Below are 20,278 nucleotides of genomic sequence, written 5' to 3'. Positions count from 1 at the left end.
GGACCTGGACACAGTGGTCTGCCAGGCAGGCAATTATAGCCAGGCCCCCACACCTTTAAGTTCATCTCCTCTGAGTGGCCCCTCCCTCTCAGGCTCAGGGGGCCAGTAGAGGGGCAGGAGCCGGTAGGGAAGGCTGATGAGCAAGGGGAGAGGGGAGGCTGGGGGTAAGTGGGGAGCTGAGGGGTTGGGGTCTGTCCTGAGAAACCTCCTGCCATCCTTGTCCAGCCCACAATCCTGGGCTCCATCCCAGCCAGGCCTGGGATCCCACCCCTCCCCCCACGAAGCAGGAGGACCACACCCCTCCTTTCCCTGAAGGAGCCAATGGGCAGGGAAGGAGGGGGGCCCTGCGGTGGTTTGGCAACGTCCCCTTTGAGCCTCAGTTTCCTTTCTGTAAAGTGAGCGGCGATGACAGGACTCCTCCTGTGGCTGGGATTAGAAGCTGGCATGGGGCCTGGCCCCTTATGGTTCTTCTGCTGATCAGCCTGATTCTGTGGTGAGGATGGCAGGAGGGTTGGGAACAGGGGCCTGGGAGCTCTGCAAGGAGCCCTGAGCAGGGGCCACCTGCAAAGTGAACTGCTGGAAGAGAAAATCCCCGCGGGGCTCCTTGCTGCTCTGCCTGACAGGGGGCAGGGCAGGGGGTAGAGGGGGCTATGGGCATGGGGAGGGGGACGTGGGGAGGGATCCAGAGGCGGGGGGGGGGGGGGGGGGCGGGGTGGGTTGCAAACTAGAGGTGAAGGGTACTCCGGGACCAACCAGAGAAGCTTGGCGAGGGCTCATGGGGAGGGAGCTGGGCAGCGCGGAGCGGGGAGGGGGGAGACGGGGACGCGGGAGTGGGGCCAATGCAAACGCTGAGACAGAGGTGGCACAGGTCGCGGCGGAGGCACAGGTGGGGGCCACGGCAGGCTGGTGCTTGAACCTGGGAAAGCCCCAGAGCGGAGACTTCTGGGGAGAAGGACCCAGGTGGCTCTTCTCTGGGCTCCACGTGGAGGTCAGGGCACCGCTCTGCCCTGCACCCTCCTCTTCCCCTGCTCCTCCCCTAGCCCAGCCCCCATTTCCAGCCTGGGGCGTCGCCCAGGATGAGCCGGGGCGTCACCTCATTCTAGCCGGCTGGTGGGGACGCCGGGCGGGGGGGCGGGCGTGGAAGGGGTTGGGACGCCCTCCGCGCGCTGGCCCGTGGCCTGGCGCCGCTCCTCCGCCGACAGATGGCGGCGGCGGGGGTGGGGCTGGCGAGGTGGAGGGGGCGTCAGATGGCACCGCCCCGGGCGGACCCCCGTAGCCGCCGAGGAAACGTGCTGGGGCCCTGGGCTCTGCGCATCTGGAGGGGTCGCGTGCCCGCTGCGTCGCGCGAGTGGCAGGGGAGGTGACACGTCGAGCTGCCACCGCCGGTGCCCGGGGCTGTCCCGACGCGCGCGGGCGGGGCGAGGTGGGAACCAAGCGGGCGGCGCAGCTGTCGGACCGGGCCGCCAGTGCGCATGCGCGGCCAGGGCTCCTCTGGGAGCGCGGGGTGCGGGCGGCGTGGCCCCAGGTCAGCGCTCAGGTCCTGCTCCGTACGTCTCCCCCGACAGGCCTTCCCGAGAGGACAGGGAACAGGCTGGCCCTGCTGCATGAGGCCTGTCTCTCTGGTTCTGAGCTCCCTGTGGCTCAGCTGAACTGCCACCCCTGTCACCCTTGTCTCCTTGTCATAAAGTGGAAAACACACCTGTTCTCCTAGGGATTTGTCGCCACGGAGACCCCTATGCTAAGGACCAAGCTGGAAGGGCACCCCATAGAGAAAGCTGGTCCTGGGGGCCACCCCGTGGCCGAGTGGTTAAGGTCCCAGGCTTCACTTCGGCAGCCCAGGGTTCGGATTCTGGGTGTGGACATGGTACGGCTCATTAGGCCAGGTTGAGGCGGCGTCCCACATGCCACAACTAGAAGGACCCACAACTAGAATATACAACTATGTACAGGGGGGATTTGGGGAGAAAAAAAAAAACAGGGAGCAAAAGCAAAAAAGAAGATTGGCAACAGTTGTTAGCTCAGGTGCCAACCTTTAAAAAAGAAGGAAAGCTGGTCCTGAGCTGGGGCTGCAACCCAGTGTGCATGGGGTGGGCGCCACACAGTCTGATGGAAACTTCCTGAAGGTGTGCCTTAGCCCAGCAGGGAGTCACTGCAGGGAGGAGTTCTTGCGGAGGGGTTGGGGGGAGCTCGGTGGCCATCCTCTGGGCAGGGAGGAGAGGAGCCTGCCTGGTAGACCCGGTCCATCAGCCATGTGGGGACCCAGGCCTCAGCCAGGTGGCCCTGTGGGCAGAGCCACTCACTCAGTGAGGCGGCGCCCAGACTCCCCTGGTGTGGGGACCAGTGCTGCTGCCTCCCCCTCAGGGCGTGGATGCCTGGACTTCACAGCGGGGGGAGGGGGTGGGGGTTGAGTTGGGGGGCACACAGCTGCAAGGAGCAGTGGACGCAGGTTGCAAGCACATGACTGCAGGGGACATCCATTGGAGGAGAGTGGGAGTTGCAGGACAGTGGCCTTGCTCTAGAGGCTCAGGGAGGCAGGTCCCCCGGCTCTTGGAGCTGGCTGAGCACTTGTCTGTGAGTACCTGTGAGGCTACCAATGTGGGAGGAGGGCTGGAGACCAAGGAGGAGCGGCCACCAGGCGGGCAGCAGGCAGGGCAGAGCTTGTGGCTGGAGTTCAGGAGCCCAGGGCCGGCCTCCCCACAGCCTCCCCTCCTGCCTCCACCCCTCCTGGCCATGAGGAAACTTCCTGGGAAGGAGGCAGAGATCACAGGAGCTGGCTCTCTGGTGAACCATTGAGGCTCCCTGGGGTGGAGGAACAAGGTGTGGGAGCCCCCGACCCCCTCAGCAGAGCGCTCTTCTTGCCCAGCCCTGCCTGGGGGGCCAGACCAACCTACTGGTCCCAGGGCTGAAGGGGACCCCCCTGCCCTCCTGGCTGCAGCAGGGGGGCCCTGCGCTGGGGGCTGTAGGGCAGTGCAAGCCAGTGCTACGGGGGATCCCCAGGGCGTTTGTCCCACCAGGCCCTGGAGAAGATGATGGCAGTGTCACTGGGGGAGAGCACCTGGCAGGGTGGGGCCAAGGGGAGCAGGCATTGGGGGTGCTGCAGCCTAGGCGGCCACTGTGGGCAGCAGGGTGAGGTCGCTGGGGTCAGGCTGCAGAGGGGCTGGAGGGCCTTGGGACCTCATCCTGTGTCTGCTCCTGAGCAGGGTGTCCTGGCTCTCGGCTGTGATGGGGACACCTCAGACAAGGCTCCTGGAAAGACAGACCAGCCAGGAATGATCTGATTGTGGAGAGTGGGGGTCGGCGTACACACCCTGGAGACAAATGGCTGGTATGAGGGCTGAGAGGGCGCAGACAGGGGCAGGGACACCTGGGGAGGCCTCTGGGTGCGGCCTTCTTTTAAAAGCCACTCAGGCTGATAGTCTTGCATTAAAACCAATAGAATTTAATTCCAACCCACATTTACGATGTTCTCTCAAAGCAGTGAAATTCAACCCAATGTGTTTGCCCAATCAAATCCGTTTGACCAAAGTGGAACATACTTATCACGGATAGCACACTTTGGCGGGGGCGTGGGGGTCAGAGTCTAAGAAGGCAGCCGGGAGGGAGGCCGAGGGCCACGGCCAGGGATTCTGGCTGCTGGTTCTGCAGGGGTCACAGACTTCGAGTGGCTAATGGGGGGTCCTGTGACAGGCTACCCCGGAGGCCCCTGCCACAGTGTCCACCCGACACCAGGAGCACTCTGAGGGGCACACTCCTGGCCCCACCCTGGGGATCCCAAGGTCCAGGGCAAGCCTGAGAATCTGCATTTTTACGAACGCCCCAGAGATCTGCACCCCACTCCAACAGGGTGCCTGGCACCAGGCCAGGCACGCAGGAGGCCAGACCTCAGGGTGGGGGGCAGGGCAGACTGGGATGGGAAAGGAGCTGTGATCTTGCTGGGGAAGGGCATCCATGGATGAGGGGGCTTCCCGAGCAGGGGTACCAGGCAGGGTGGTGGAACAGCCCAGAGGGGAAGGACCTGCCCAGAATTGGCCCTCAGGGGTTTGGGGAGGCTTGCACATGGGCTGACTGTGTGGCTGTATCACAGGGGCCTTGGGAAAGTGGAGGGACAGTGGCCAAGAGGGAGGACTTCCTAGGGAGGTGGCATCTGAAGTGACCTCACAGGTGACCCATACCAAGGCAGAGAAGCCGGAGGCCAGCCAGGGGATGGAGAGGGCGGGGCCCTGGCCTGTGACTGTGGGCACTGCCCCTCCCCCACGGTCTCTGACCTGACCCCTGCCTGCCTTACCTGCCCTGGCTCGTGGTGGTGCCTCCCCAACCCCTACTCCCACCCATGGCTCCTCTCGGTATTTGGAAGGCATCCCCAGCAAGCCAGCCCTCCTGGCCCTCCTGCCCAGCCCTGGGCCTGTGGAGGGAACTGGAGCTGCGGGGTTGGGTTTCAGGCCACTCTGCTGGGCCATGAATAATGCAGCTGGCCGAGATTGGAAGGTGACCTCAGCCCAGGGGGTGGGGGGCACCCCCAGAGCCTCCTTTCTGCCCGAGACACCCCACGGCCGGCCAGGACACTGGGGTTCGCAGCCCCGGCCCTACCTGGGAGTTCAGCTGGCTGCCCACCTATACCCTGGCTTCCCCTGGCCCCAAGCCGGGTGCCCCCCTAGGGTGTGAGTAGGGGAGTGCCATGCAGCTGAGGCAGCAGGGCAGACATAGGGTGGGCTGGGGGTGGGCTGGGGGTGGGCCCCCCCCCACTCACAGAGGTGGAAGCTTCCCCATGGGTCCCATGGGGCCGTAGCTTGTCCCCTAGAGCACTGAGGAGGGGTTGGGACCCACCAGGCCCTGCTGATGACTGGGATGTGTCCCACTTCGGGACCCCTGGCTCTTCTTCTGACACCTGGTGGAAAGAGTCCACACATGAGCATGAAACTTCCCACCCTGAGGACACAGAGAAGGTCCTAAAAGCTCGGGGGGAGGGGGGCCCAGGTCACATACAAAGAGCAAAATTAGAACGGTGGGGGGGGTGTCTGAAGACAGCAGAGCAGCCCTTCATGGCCAGTGTTCAGCCTGAATTCTGGGCTGGCCCACCTCTGTGACTGGTGGAATAAGACATTTTAAGGCTTGCAAAGTCCCCAAAGGTTTGGCTTCCGCATGTCCTTCCTGAGGAAGAGAGCAGACAGCAAATGTGAGAGAAAACCAGGAAGGAGGAAGGCATGGGTCCCAGGAGAAGGGAATCCATCCCAAGAGGGAGGCCAGGGAGCAGCCTCAGAATGGGCAGGGTCACCCCAGGACAGGGGACAGGCCAGGGTCACCCCAGGACAGAGGCCAGGCCACAGACAGAAGGTCCAGATGGGAGGCCTGTGAAGCCCCAAGCTTCGCCTTGCTGTCACTGCGTGTGGGACAAGCCACATACGGAAGGGTAAGTGAGCATCAGGGAGGGAGAGAAGGGGACAGAGAGAGGGAGAAAGAGGAAGAGGGAGGGAGAGAGAGAGGGAGTGAGAGGGAGGGAAAGGGAAGGAGAGAGAGGGAGTGAGAGGGAGAGAGGGTGAGAGAGAGGGAGGGAGAGAGAGAGAGAAGGAAAAAGAGAGAGAGGGAGAGAAGCCATCGGATGCCACAGTGTTCAGCTGGGGACAGAATCTACGCTGTCACAGTAAAGAGCAGCCAGAGCAGGTGCTCTGACCACAGCTGGCAGCGAGGAGGCAGTGGGCAGGTGAGGGGTAAGGGTCCAGACTCCTGTGTTGTAGGAGAAAGGCAGGTGAGAATGACTAAAACTGAAAAATCAAGAAAGAGCCACATTCACAGATTATTTAGAAATACGGAGAAAACACTGACAACACCAGATGCTGGCGCAGACGTGGAGCGGCAGGAGCTCCCGGGGTTCGTGGGACTGCAGAATGCACAGCCGCTCTCGGGGATAGTTTGGTGGTTTCTTACAGAATTAACATGTTCTTCCCATATGATCCAGCAGTCATGCTCCTTGGTGTTTACTCAAAGGAGCTGAACACTTGTGCCCACACAGCAACCTGCCCACGGAGGTTCACGGCAGCTTTGTTCACAATCGCCCAAACTTGAGCAACCAAGACGCTGTTCAGTGGGTGATGGACAGATAAACGTGGTCCATCCAGACAATGGGATATTATTCAGCCCTAAAAAGAAATGAGCTATGAAGCCATGAAAACACACGGAGTAACCTTAAATGCGTGTTACTAAGTGAAGCCAATCTGAAAAGGCTACATACTCTGCGATTCCAACTCTATGACATTCTGGAAAAGGCAAAACTATGGAGACAGTAAAAAGATCAGGGGCTGCCGGGGGTGCTGGTGCGGGATGAATAGACGGGCACAGGGGACTTTTAGGGCCAGGAAAGTGTTCTGTATGACACTGCACTGGTGGATACGTGTCTATACATTTGTCCAAACCCATAGATCGCATGACACCAGGAGCAAACCCTGATGTAAACTATGGCCTTTGGTTAATAATAATAATGTATCAATATTGGCTCATCAGTTGTAGCAAAAGTGGCACACTAACCCGAGACGTTGGAAGGGATTGAGGGGGTACATGGAAGCTCTGTACTTTCTGCTCATTTTTCTGTAAATGCAAAACTGCTGGAAAAAAGGCTATTAATTTTATATTTCTATCTGTCTGTCAGTCTATCAACCAAAGGAAACAGCAAGAAATGTCGGGCAGGGCCAGCCCGGTGGTGCAGGAGTTAAGTTCACATGCTCCCCTTCGGTGGCCTGAGGTTTGCTGGTTCGGATCCCGGGAGCGGACACGGCACCGTTTGGCAAGCCATGCTGTGGTAGGCGTCCCACATATAAAGTAGAGGAGGATGGGCACGGATGTTAGCTCAGGGCCAGTCTTCCTCAGCAAAAAGAGGAGGATTGGCAGCGGATATTAGCTCAGGACTAATCTTCCTCAAAAAAAAAAAAAAGATGTTGGGCTTCGCATGGTCTCGCCCCTGCTGGAAGGGATGGAGGGGAAGGAGGATCTCTGAGGGGCTGGGATCTGCCGACCCCAACCTTCCTCCCAGTCCTCGAGTCACAGGTGGGGAAACAGGCAGGTGGTGAGACCTTCTTTGGGGCAGGTGGGGCTGGAGAGGCCCCTCGCTCTTCTCTCTCCATCTCTCCCTGTCTCTGTCTGTCTCTCTTTTTTCTTCTCTCTCTCCACCTCTCTGTCTCTGTCTCTGGCCCCTCTTCCCTCGCTCCCTCTCTCCCCACCTCTGGGCCCTGCTTCCCTGACAAGCTGATCAATTGCTCATCACTGCTCGCGGAGGCTCTAACTCAAGTGTGGCATCTTAATCAGTGCCCGGCTGTCCCAGGCCCATCGACTGCCTGCCTGGCCGACAAATGAGCCCCCTGACCAGCCACCCTTGCCTCCCCTAGGTGAGTGGCCTGGCCATCTCGTGGCCAGGGGGTGGAGCACTGTGGGGTGGGGGAGCCCAGGGGAAGACCTGAGAGGCTCCATGAGGGACTGGGACCTGGGTGCAGCCCAGGAGGGTGCCTCCTGCAGAAGCGGCACCCATCCACACCCTCCCCCCATCTCGGGCCAGCTCCTTGTCCTTGACATGCTCAGACCTGACTCCCAGACCCCTCCTCTCTCATGCCCCACCTCATCTTCCTTCCAAACACACCAGGACTCCCCTCCTCAGCCCTGCACTGCCCTCCCACCCAGCCGCCTGCGTGTCACACAGCCTTCTCACAGGCCCTGCTTGCTCCTGGCCCCCCAGCCTGCCGTCCACACCCCACCACCATCGGTCAGACAGAGCCTGGCCCAGAACCTGTGACATGTGCCCACGCTCCCCTCTGATGCTGCAGACAGCTTCTGCCTCCAAACCTGTGCATCTGCAGGTCCCTGCCAGGGCTCTCCACACATGTATGCAAGCCCAGGATCCCCACAGAGGGAGAGCCCACTCTGACCCTGAGGCTGGGACAGCCCTGTGGGGGCCTTGCTCAGCCCCCTCCATCAGCTGTGGGTTGGCCTGGAGGCACAGGTGTCCTGGAGACTGTGCACTCACTCGATCTGTCTCCACAGGACCTCAGTGTTCCCTTTTGCTCTGCCTGACTTGGGCATCTACACTGGCTGTCTACACAGCCAGGTGTCAAGGTAGGCAGCCAGTTCTCTCTGCCCCCTCCCTGCCCCAGGTGGTGGGTGGGGTGGGGTGCTGTCTCCACAGGGGCCTGAGGCCCCCGCAGCTCCTTCCCCTGGAGCGTGATTACACGCTGATGCCTGGGGCGGTCTTCTGCCCGCCACTCCATCCCTGGGCAGGTGCCCAGTGAGCTTGTGGTCTGCTGTCCCCAGGGCCCCCATCTTCTGGAGCCTATGACCTCTCCTTGCCTGGGTCAGACCCCTGGCCTGTGGGCAGTGCTACTCCCAGCTGGGAGGGAGGATGCCACAGCGGTGGTGGGGTGTAGGGGCGAAACCCAGCTGCTTGCTCTCCTCCCCTATTCCCACAGCCTCTCCCAGGAGACCCCCAGCCAGGCCTGGCAGGCTCAAGGTCAGCGATCTGCTATCGACAGCTTCTGTCCACCCAGGGGCCGGTGGGGAGGCAAGGGTACTCGGCTCGATAAGGCCCATCTTGTGAGACGATAAATTTGGCCATTGACCCAGCAAGCAGACGTCGATAAAAGAACGGTTAATATAAACATTGTCCTTCCCAAATTAATCCAGGCCGCAGGGGTGGGGGCACAGGGCAAGTGGGAGGGTGAAATATGGAGAAGGCTGAGCGGGGACAGGGATGGGCCAGGCCAGCTCCTCAACTCATGCCCCTCCCGGCTCCAGGCCAGCTGAGTGGCCCCAGGCCCATCCCCGTGCAGCTGGGGCTGCCTTTCCTTCTCTGCTCAGCAGGGTCCTGGGCAGGCGCTTGTCCAGTGCTTGGAGGGCAGCCAGACTTAGCAAATAAAAACCTAAGAGGCCCAGTTACACTCAGATTCCAGATCAACAACAGCAAAACAATTGTTGTGTGGGTATATCCCATGCTCATTTTGAGGAATACTTACACTAAAAAGTACTTGTTGCCTGTGTAAAATGTTTTATCAGGAGAGCCTGGTGTGAAGGGGGCCCTGGATGGGCAGGAGGGGAGCCTTGTGGCTGCAGAGGCTGGCAGGGCCCACGTCGCCCCCCGCCCCTCCCCAAATGATGACCAGCCGTCCACCAGGAGTGCTGGGTGCAGGCGTGGGCGGGCGCTCCATGAACACGGTCCTAGAAGACTATTGTCAGAACTGTGCTCCAGCACCACTGTGACCCGACACCCCTCGGGGGCCCTCACCTGTGTGGCTCCTGCTTCCTCACCCAGAGGCAGGAGGCAGGGTACTGGGGACTGCTTCCTGGGGGGGTGTGGATGTGGGCCCCTTTTGTGCTGGGCCCCTCTGCAGCGGGGCCTTGAGTATCTTGGGGGCTCAGGCCCCTCCGGCAGCTGGGAGTTCCCAGGCCGTGGCAGGGTACTGCCCAGCGAGAGCCCTATAAATAAATAAACTGCGTCATATAAATAAACCACAGCCTGCCGGGCAGTCCTGACCCTGGGGCAGCTGCCATGTGCAGCCAGGCCATCTCCTGCACCCGGGGCCTGCCTGCAGCCTCTGAAGAGTGAAGGAATCGGCAGACATGTCCACCAGCGCCCTTCTCCGTGGCTCAGCACTGCATGGCCAGCGGTGGCTCAGCCCAACGAGGCCAGTGGCTGGACCATGTTCTGGGCCTCTTTGGGTCTAGCTGGCCTCCCATGTACCCTCTAACCCAGGTGACAGGCAAACTGAGGTCCAGAGCCCCAGCAGGGCCAGCCTCAGGCCCCCTCTGGTGGGTGGGCCACGTGGCGTGGGGCTGCCCACCAGCCAGCCCCTGGCTCCCCATAGCCCAGCCATGTGCTCTGGCTGCCAGCCAGGGCTGGGCCGTGGTGCTGGGGGATGGCCATGCTGCTGCTCCTCCTGGCTTGGGGAGCCGGCTCTTTTCGACATGCTCCCCGAGTCCTCCATGAGATCCTTCCCGGACAAAGAGTCCTCTTGGGGGCCCAGGGCAGGGGGCTGCCATCAGAGGCCCTCGGCCCCGACCAAGGTGGAGGGGGCTGCAGACCCCAGGACCCGTGATTGATGGGGACCTGGGGGCTGCAGCCCCACGCCAAGCTGGGCAGAAGGGGAAGCAGCTGTCAGCACCTAATGGGCTCCGTGACAAATAGGATGGGGGGTGCTGGGGGAGATTCCGATCTGTCCCTGCCCCCCAGCAGGGCCACCAAGGGCAGGGCAGTTCCGGCCCAGCAGGAAGGGTTCAGCATGAGGGGCTGGGGACACACAAGACAGGGCTTTCCCTCCCCCCTACCCGCCAGGGGGTTCTTTGGCGGGTTCCGGTGGCCCTGGTGGGGAGGAGGGGTTGGTGAGATATGAGGGCTGAGGTGGGCCCCTCCCAGCCTCACAGGGGGATGCTGAGCTCAGCGCCCGCTGACCGAGGGCTTTAGGGACCATTAAAAACCCTCTTGGCCGGCCGGCTGCCTGGAGACATCAATTTGCTGCTGGACTGTAGTTACGGCTGCCGCCTCCCTGCCCCCACGCCTCTTCCAGCAAACCCTCCGCTCTTGGGGTCTCCCCGGGCTTTCCCCCGGCCCCCTATCGCTAGGTGAGGCTTGTCACTTCGACCTGCCTGGCCTGAGCAGGATACCCGCTCTCCTTCAAAATGGCACGGGCACACTATGACCCAGAGGAGCCTGGAGGACACGCCACTGAGTGGAATACGCCAGCCACAGAAGGACCCTTCCTGCAGGATTCCGCTCATGTGGGGTCCCTGGAGCAGTCAAGCTCAGGGAGACGGGAAGGAGGAGGGGCTGCCGGGGCCTGGGGGACGGGGAGGGAGTCCGTGTCAATGGGGACAGAGTTTCAGTTTGGGAAGATGGAAAGTCCTGGATATGGGTGATGGTGAAGGTTGCACAGCCACATGAATGTGCTTAATGCCACCGAACTGTGCGCTCAAAAGTAGTGAAGATGGTGAATGTTGTGTTATGTATATTTTACTTCAATAAAATTTTTTAAAAATCTAACTGTCCAGTGTCCCATGCCCACACGGCCTGCTCCTGGGCCCCCATCCGTGGCAGCTGGACTGAGGGAGTGTCCACATGACTGCACCTCACATGTTCCTTCTAGTCCTGACTAGCCAGGTCCTCCGCCCAGCACTCTCACGGGAGGGCTGGCAGTGACAGAGGGGGCCCTGGCGGACGAATGGGGGCACGGAGGGGCCTCCAGGCCAAGCTGGGGCTGTGGCTTCTCAGAGGGTGGCCCTTCCCCAAACTCAGACTCAGGAGGGCTGTCTGGGGCCTCCCGCCAGGGGCGTGGGCATTTTCTTCCTGGCACTATTTGGAATTGCTGGGTACGGTGATAATAAAAAGCAGGCTGGCTTCTGGCTAGTTTGTTGGAGTTTTTCAACCCTGCAGTGAACGCACCCTCTCGCACATGGCCTGCGCCAGGGTGGCTGGCTCCCTGGCCCCCATCGTTAGTGTGCCCTGACTGGAGACAGCCTGGAGCACTGGGGGTCCAGGTCCCAGACAGGGCAGGCCCAACCCCACCGGGGTGCTGCTCACCTGACATCACGTGTCGCCCACAACTTTGTGGCTACAGGGTAGGTGAGGGACCCTCAGGTCTGGGGAGAGGACCTCAATAGGGGGATTTGCGACTGACCACAAGGAGCAATTTTGTCCCAGTCTGGCCACCCTGAGGGGTTGCACTCCCTGCCCTGATGCACAGGACGGAGCTTAGGTGGCCGGGGCTGCTGACCTGGCAATGCGGACACTGCCCGGCAGGGCAGATGGAAGGCTGCCCGCGGAGGCCAGCCGGGCAGCTGCCAGCCCACGGAGGATTTAGAGGGTAGCTGGCTCGGCCATCGATCCGCCCCGGCGGCTCTTCCGAGGTGTATAAAACTGCTTGTTCTCCGACTTAGAAGAATGGCCGTGTCCTGGGATAATTGATTGACTTCCCTCTTTAGGAATATTCGTAAACACCAGTTCCAAGAAGGGGTAAATGCCAGTTCCCACACTAAGTCCGTTGTGGCGGGGGCAGCTGGATGCAGCCCCCACACCGCCTCCCCCCAGGGCAGAGAGCACAGGGGCTCGCCCCACCTCCTCCCACCCCCACCGCACACACTGGGGGTCATGAGGGCAGGGGATATAGTGGCGGAGGCTGGGCCTGCCCTTGGGGGGATCCCAGTCAAACGCCAACAAACTGCCCTGAAAAGGCCCAGAGATGAGTGTCTAAAACCACCAAGCCCTGCCTAAATGCTGTGTGACCCTGGACAGGTCTCTGAACCTCTCTGGGCACTGAAACAGAGCCCAAGTCCAGCGTCAGGGACCTGAGGAGCTATGTCAGGGTCCCAGGACACCTCCCAGCTGCCCCTCCAACTCACAATCTATCTCCATGGTGGCCAAGCGACCTTCTGACTGCAGCTCTGGCCCTGAGCCAGCCCTCATCTGCGGTCCCCATGGACTGGGGCCCTCCTCACCACCTCTGTCCCCACCCCCCTCTCATCAGGGTCTTTCAAGCCTCTTCAGTCAGCCAAGAGAACTCCTATTCATTCGTCAAAACCCTTTGTAGTACCTCTTCCCAGGCAGAACTGCATCTCCCGCTTTGGGTGATTCCATCCTGGTGCCTGTGCACCCAGCACCGGATGCCGTCCTTGCCCATGCACAGCCTTCTGGGGTGGGGCGCTTACTGAATGGACAGCTGGGGGCCCAGGCTCCTCTGAGAACAAACCCCGGCTCTCCAGAGGGTGACAGTAAGCCAACCCCAAGCAGTTTACTTACGAGTTTATTTATTAAGTGTTCGCCTGTCCGCCTGAACTGCCTGTCACGTCTGTGATGAAACACTCACACCAGATGCTACACACAGGGGCACGTGGGCACCCGGCTGTCCCGCTGCTCCCCACACAGCCACCGGGGGGTGGCTGGACTGTCACTGGGCAGAACTTAGAGCTCAGCCGTGCTTCGGCCTGGGGCCTGGGACTTCTCTCTGGGGAATGCCTACCCCCAGGCTCCTGACAGGGGGCCTGAGAGAGGAGGGGAAGGCAGGGAGCAGGCTCCCCGTCCTGTCCCCCAAGAGGGCACACTGATGTCCCCTGAAACACCACACCTTGGAGGCCACCAGGGAAACAGGAGGGTGGCGAGGTCAGAGAGCCTCCAGCTGACCACCCGCCTCCGTCCCAGGGCCGCGCCCTAGTGTGGCTGCGGGGCCCGGTCATTGTCCTGCCCAGTTCCCCGGGGGGCTGAGGACAGCACGGCGCCGGACGGTCCGCTATTGATGAGGCAGGGGCGGGGTGGGCAGGCCGGTCTGGGTCAGCAGATCTGCCCCGGGCTCAGGATGTGCCTGGCCATTGATCCGCTGGACGCTGCCCTGGACAGGCCCTGGGGGAGATAGGGGCTGCCTGCCCAGCACAGACACGGGGCGAGCACGGCTGTGGAGAAGCCCACCCCTCCCAACCCCACCATGCTCTGTTCAGTTCCCCCTGAGGGCCAGGGACCCTGGCGCTGCCCTGGCACTGTCCTGGTGGCAGAGCTGAGGCCTGGCCCACACCTGGGAGTTCGAGTTGCTCTGCCTGAAGTGGGCCAGCTCCCCAGGTCTGGAGAGGGCCCCAGAACCCCCCTGGCGCACTGTCCCTGCTGGGCACGGGGACCCTTGCCCCAGGCAAGGTGGGAACTATGACCTCCAGGAACACCACCAGCCCGTTCCCAGGGGCCTGCTGGCTGGAGGGCCCGGCTCCTGTGCACTGGCTGCCCCTGGTACCCCAGACCTTCCCGAGGCGGGGAGGTACAGACACAGAGAACAGACAGATGCCCCCAGTGGAGGCCGCGAGGGGAGGGGACCCAGCAAGGCGGGGGGGGGGCGACATGTACACCCATGAGACAGGGCTGCAGGGAGGAGAGGTTCTAGGCCATAGGCCAGGGAGTGGAGAAGCAGGAAGCACAGACCCCGAGACAGAGGGAGCAGAGATCCTGAGGAGAGACCCAGGGACAGAGCAGGGATCAGCGGAGATACTGGGACAGAAAAAGGGCTGGGCTGTGACTTGAACCACCACTGCCCCTGGGCACCCCTTAAAGATCACCTTGGGTCAGCTGCCCACTGGCCCTTGGTCCGCCTGAGTGAGTCGCAGTTGGCACTCGCGGACCACCAGATTGATTATCAGAAGCAGATTCGCTTGGTGGGGTCTGGGAGCCTCTGGAGCCAGGCGGCCAGGCCACCCGGAAAACCGCAGACGGGGCCTTGGCCCCCTGCCCACACCCACCCTCCTGCCCCAACCTGCGCCACTAATGAATTGGGATTTGATCCACAAGACCACAGGCTGCCGTAGCCGCGACTGTCTGGCTCCAGCAGGGCTGGTGAGGGTGGGCGGGCAGCGGGAGCCATGCCCCGGAGCCCCCAGGAGAACTGCCCCATGGGCCAGGGTGCTGCAGGGCTGGGGAGCTGCCACTGCCCACTGTCCTCGTGCTCATGGCCTGGGGCAAAGTTGCCCCCTAGGCTGTCACTCCAGCCGGGAAGACCCCTGAGCATGTGAGCGTGCCCCTCCCATAGCAGGGCTCCCTCCATGCCTCCCGCTGCCTCAGCCCCCCGGCTCTGTCCTGCCCCAGGACCAGGGCCCCCAAGCCCCATCCTCCCTCCACACCCCGCGGCCCTATGCCCAGGCCACCACACCTGCCTCAAAACCACTCCTTGGCCCCACTCGGTCTCTCTGCAGCCCCGAGGGCCCTGCCTCTTACTTGTCGGCCCCCAGCAGCCCACTCCGTCCCCTAGGGACAGGGGCCGGGGCTGGGCCCCATCTGGGCAGCCGGCACCCGCCGGGCAGGACTCCGGTAAGGCTCAGGAGGCGTGGGGTGAAAGAATGAGCGAACGAATGAATGAAGCGAGGAGTGACCCAAGAGAGCTCGGGAGGTGGCACCTCGGGACGCCTGAAGCCTCAGGAAAGAGGACCCTCTTGTAAAACGCAGTCTGAGTGGGGCAGTGGGGACAGAGGGCCTGGCAGGGGGAGGGTGGGAGCGCAGGGCAGATGGACCAGAGGCCCTGGGGCTGTGGCGAGAGCAGGGTCAGGGAGGGGGCCCTGGGAGAGGGACCAGGTGAGGGCGGCCACCAGTCCTGCCCCGCCGGGCCCTGGGCCTTCCTGGGAGTCCTGCTCACCCAAGGCCAGGCCCTCAGGAGCCCCTCCAGGGAGGTGGGTGACAAGGCGACAGGATGAGGTCAGAGGGATGGGGGAAGCTGGCAGACACAGCTGTCAGGAGGCAGAGTTTTAAAGCGGGATTCCAGGAGAGAGGGGAGACGAAGATTTGCCAATTTAATGGAAAATTGACCCAGCCTCCCAGTCTGGTGCAGGTCCCACGTCGGGCACAGGCATCTCAGACAGCCCGCTCTCAGGCCTGGCTCTTCTTCTTGGTGGGGAAGGAGTCCCCTTGGCAGTGCCCATCCCTGGGGTCAGCCAGAACCCTCCTGTGGTCCCAGCCCCCTGGCCCTGTGGCCTTCACAGAGTACCAGAGCCCCCTGGGGCTCCTGCCCATACTGCATGTGGCTGTGTGTGAGGCAAGAGGGCAAAGGGCCTCAAGGTGAGAGGACAAAGGGCCTCCAGCCCAGACCTTCCCAGTGTCCCGCGGCCAGACCACCTGCCCTTTGGTGGGAGGGAGGGACAGGCGTACCACCTGCTTCTGCCGGAGCCTGTTCCCAGGAGAGAGCTGCCTTCTCCCTCCTTAGGGGCCCTGCACCTCCTGCCATCAGCCCCTCAGCGCTGTCCCCACAGCTACTGGCCCCGTGACTGCAGCTTCCTTCCTCACCACACAGCACCAGCCTGTCTCCACGGCCAGCAATGCTGTCACCAGTGACACTGACCCTCACAGCCACAGCCCCATCATTGTTGGCCACCCTAGTCAACACCACCACCAGCCCCTCTGGCTGTGCGGCCAGTTCCCATGGACACGACCATCACTAGCACACCACCAGTCAGCATCTCCCCACCCTGTCTACATGGCTGTTGCTATCTATACCACCTTCACCATACTCTGCCTCACCTGGTTTTTGGGGACCCCTAGGTCTGTGTGTTGGGGAGCCAATGGCTGACTCAGCCAGACAGTGGTCCAGAGCTGGGGCCTCCGAGGGGCTCTGGGGTCAGGAGCCCTGGACTAGCCGAGGCCTGGGGGCGGGGGTGGCAGGTGTCACTCTCAGAAGTAAACACGGCAGGGTAATGAATGGCTGGGTAGGGGCACCGCGGTATTTAACAGCCGCTATCGGATTGTGCGGCTCAGCCTGTAACCGGCGCATTATGAAGGCTAATGGATTTCTGAGGCCAGATTGATTTTTCATTAATTTGGTAAAAATCTTTTTCCTCTCCCCTATAATTCTGTCTTAAAACGCTCCCCCTGACAGCTCGATAAGTCACTCTTGCCTTAATGCACGTCTGGCTCACCCATCCGGGGGCCGAGGGGGTGGGGAGCCAAGGAGGGGGGCGGGCTGTCAATCATCTCCAGGTAAATACTGCATTATGCATGGGCCCAGGGAGCCACTGGACACCCTGCAGCACCCTCTCCCAGGGTGGGCCGCAGCCATCAGGAGCCCCCACAGGCCACAGGCTGCTGAAAAGAGAGGACAGCTCCCACCTGGGACAGAGATAGCGTGCATGAAACAAGGGAGAAACTGAGGCAGTGAGTCCGCACTCCCAGAAGGGGTGCCCTGCTGAGGACCTTCTCCTGGTCAAGGTGGGGCGAGACCCCCTGATGCAAGAGGGGCTGAGCTCGAGTGAGACCTGCCCAGGCCTCTGGCCCAGCCTCTTCCCACTAGCTCAGGGACCCCCAGGCCTGCAGCTCCAGCTGCTGCCCCCAGCAGGGCTGACCTGGGACAGTGCCGCTGCTCCCCTCCTGCCTCCCTGCCACCCCTCAAGATCCCCTCCCAGCCTTCTCTCCTGGGGTCTCCAGGCTGTCCACCCTCTCCCAGGGCTTCAGGTGACCCTCCAGGCCACTCTCATGCCTGCAGTCCTAGACCACGGCCAGCAGCTCCCTGAACGCGCCCTGTGGTGCCCTCTGACAGTCCAGGGCCAGCGGGTCCCTGCTGGAGCTGACCCCGCCCTGAACCAGCCCCTCCTCCCAGAATCACAGTCCCAGCACGTCTGGCCCACGCTCTCCCAAAGGGGCCTCACAGTGGTGCTTCTGGGACTGTGCACCCTGGTCCTCGAGGTGCAGGCTCCTGGAGGCACGCTTTGGGAGTGGGGCACAGCTCCAGGTATGCCCTGCCGCAGGTAGGGCCCATCTCACAGGAGTCCAGGTGCTCCACAGCCCACCTCCAGGGCGGCTTGGCCCTGCCTGGGCTCCGTCCTGCCTCTCTTTGCCAAGCTGCCTCCTGTCCCTCTAGACTGTCCTCGTCCACTCCTCAGGGGACCCAATCTGAACCTGGGGGTGGGGTGAAGGCCCTTTGGGCTCCCAGAGCCCCCTGTGCTGGCTTCTGTCACTTCCCTGAGATGCCCATTATGGCCCCCAGATGGTGGGCCCCTAGAGCTGGGGTCTGGCTTGACCTCTTAGTGCCCAGAGCCCAGCCTAATGCCATTGGCTGAGTGGGGCCTTGGTGGCTCTCCTGAGCTGGTCCCAGGAAAGCCCCCACCCCCATTGCTATTGCCCCAACATCAGCTCGCCACAATTGGAGGTCCCCTTCCAGAGAAAGGGACGACAATGGAGGTAAGGCCGGCCAGGGCCTTGTAAAGCTGGCGTGTGAGGCCGCTGTGGGCGTGTTAGTGGTGAAGCCATGCGAAATTGTCTTCCACGAGATGGTGATGCTGACAGCCGTGCTGATGGTGACATGGATGTTGGTGGTGGCAGAGGTGATGGTGGTGGTGGCTGTGGGGGAGAGTGGTGGCGATGGGGAGGGGTGGGGTGTTGCTGTGGGCTGGTAGCAGCCACGCTGCTGGTGAGGACAGAGGTGAGCTGTTTCTTCGCAATGTGATGGGGAGGTGGAGCAGTGGATTCTCCTGGCAGGGGAGGGGAGGGGAGGGGCAGCGGGTGGGTGGCGGCCTGCTCCCCCTGCTCCTTTGGAACCAGTCTGGGTCTGCTGGCCCAGCTGTGGCTGCCAGGGAGGATCCAGCAAGTGGGGAGGGTCCGTCCTGCCTCCCTGAGGCTGACCCTGCCGTCCCCCCGCCCGCAGCCCGTGCTCTTCTCCTGGGTGCTCCCTGGGTGTGTGCCTGTGTGTGCATGTGCATGTGGACCCGGGGTCTGCGTGGCCTGGGAACATGTGACTCTGTACAGTGTGGGGGCATGTGGTGGGTGGGCTGACTTGGCAGTCAGCAGTCGACATTCTGAGTCTGAGGAAGGCTCAGCTGTGAGCGGCCCCCAGGAGGGAGGCAGCACTCCCAGGTGACACTGTCCTCTCCAGCAGGACTCTCCACAGCCTCTCAGCCCAGCCTGAGCGGACCAGGTAGGGAAACAGGCCTGATGACATGCCCAGAGCTGCCTTCTCTGCAGTCTAGGAGCCAGGTGCCCTCCGCATCCCAGGGGAAAGCCCCTCCCAAGTGGGACCCTGGGCTTCCGCTGGGCAGCTCAGCCCCTGTCTTCCCGCCCACTCCGGGAGCCCACCTGCCCTTCTTCCCACACATCCTGCCTTCACTCCACTCGGGGCAGTGAGGAGGATGCGCTCAGCTCCTCGGGCAGACGGGGAGCCAGGCGTCACTGTGAGAGGGCAGGCTTCCTGGAGGAGAGGAGGCTGGGAAGGTGAGGGGAGAAGGTGGGAGAGGAGGAGGAAGCTGGACATGGAGGGGGAGGGGGAGGAAGAGGGGGGAGAAAGGGGAAGCGGGAGGACCACAGTGGGGGCTCTCAGAGGCAGCGGGAGCAGCACCAGGGAGGCGGGGGCTGCCAGGCACTGGCAGGGCAGGGGGGCTGGGGGCCCACTGTCACTAGAGGGCAGCTGCTGGCACCTGCCTGGAAGGGATGTGCTCCTAGGGGGATGGGAGTGGCCCCAGAGTGGGAAGACCTTTCCTGTCAGTGCTGGCTGCACTTCGGTCAGCAAGCTCAGGCAGGTTACCATCCTCTCTGCTCTACCCCTGTCCCTCGCAGGCTGCGAACTGAGGGACCCTCTGCCCCAGGAGGCTGGTGGTCCCCGTGGCAGGCCGGATCTACCCTGCCCCACGGAGGCAGAGGTGCTGGCCAGGGTTTGGCCGAGGGGTTCCGGAAGCACCCATCAAATAGGTGGCTATGTCGCGGCAATGCGGGGACAGGAGGGGAGGGGGTCCTTCCAGGATGTCCCCAGGAGATTGGGGCTTCCTGGGACCCTGATGGTGACTCTCAGGCCAGTGCCCTGGGGCCCCATCTCCTCTCCCTTGCACTGGGGGGCAGATGGCCACAGACAGCCAGGAGAGAGTTCGAGGTCACTCAGGAAGGCTCTGGTCAGGCCTTCACTCCCGTCCCCTTGGGCTGGAGACTGAGGCTTGTGGTGGACAGTGGGGCAAAATCAATGCTCTCTAAACCTGTGCACCGCCTGCACCCTGGCTGGGGCCACCCTCCCGCTGCCTGGACGGCAGCATGGAGCCAGTACCTCCCGGGTGGGCCCCAAGTTCCTCCTGCCGTGTCCTCACCACTTACCCTCCCCCCAGCAGCCACACAGATAGGCTAAAGCTCACATGGGCCCCGAAAGTGGCTGCACCACCCCCCTGCCCCTGGCTAGAGGCAGCCTCTGGGGGGGCCCCCACCCCATCTCCAGGTTCCCCACTGCCCACACTGGCTGCCACCCTGTGCTTTGGGGTCTGGAGCCAGCTGAGTCAGTTCCAACGAGGGCCTTCGCCTGAGCCAGGCGGGGTCCAGGCTGCAGCCCAGCTCCTCCTCCACCAGGAGAGCTGCGCTGACCACTGACCCTGACCCTGTTCCAGGTCACATGCCCTGTTAGCACCTCTACTTCCTCAGACTGTCCCAACCAGGCCTTCCAAGTTTATTTGGGGGTAGCCATTCAGATCCACCCCCTGCATGGGAGCTTGGTGAGAGAGATTCACCACCCACCAGGTAACACGCAGACCCCCGGCCCGCGGGGGAAGAGGGCCAAGTTCAACAGGAGGCATGGCCATGGGTATGTGTGCGTGGGGGCACTGGGCCGAGCCTGGGCAGCCCTCCAGGCCTCAGACCCCCTAACACACAGCCAGGGGCTCAGCTGGGCTGCCCTGAGGCCCCAACGCTGCTCCACACAGGCCCTGAGTGACCCCATGGCCCTGGGCAGAGGCCTCACCAGCCATGGGAGTACAGCTCTAAAGACCCACTCCCCCTCGCCCTGTGAGCATGCTTCCCAGCCCTCAGCCCCCAGCCCAGGCCCGTCTGCGTCAGCCT

Source organism: Equus caballus, chromosome 9 (assembly GCF_041296265.1).
Source record: "Equus caballus isolate H_3958 breed thoroughbred chromosome 9, TB-T2T, whole genome shotgun sequence".
Lineage (NCBI taxonomy): Eukaryota > Metazoa > Chordata > Mammalia > Perissodactyla > Equidae > Equus > Equus caballus.
Note: the sequence above shows the minus strand (reverse complement) of the source record.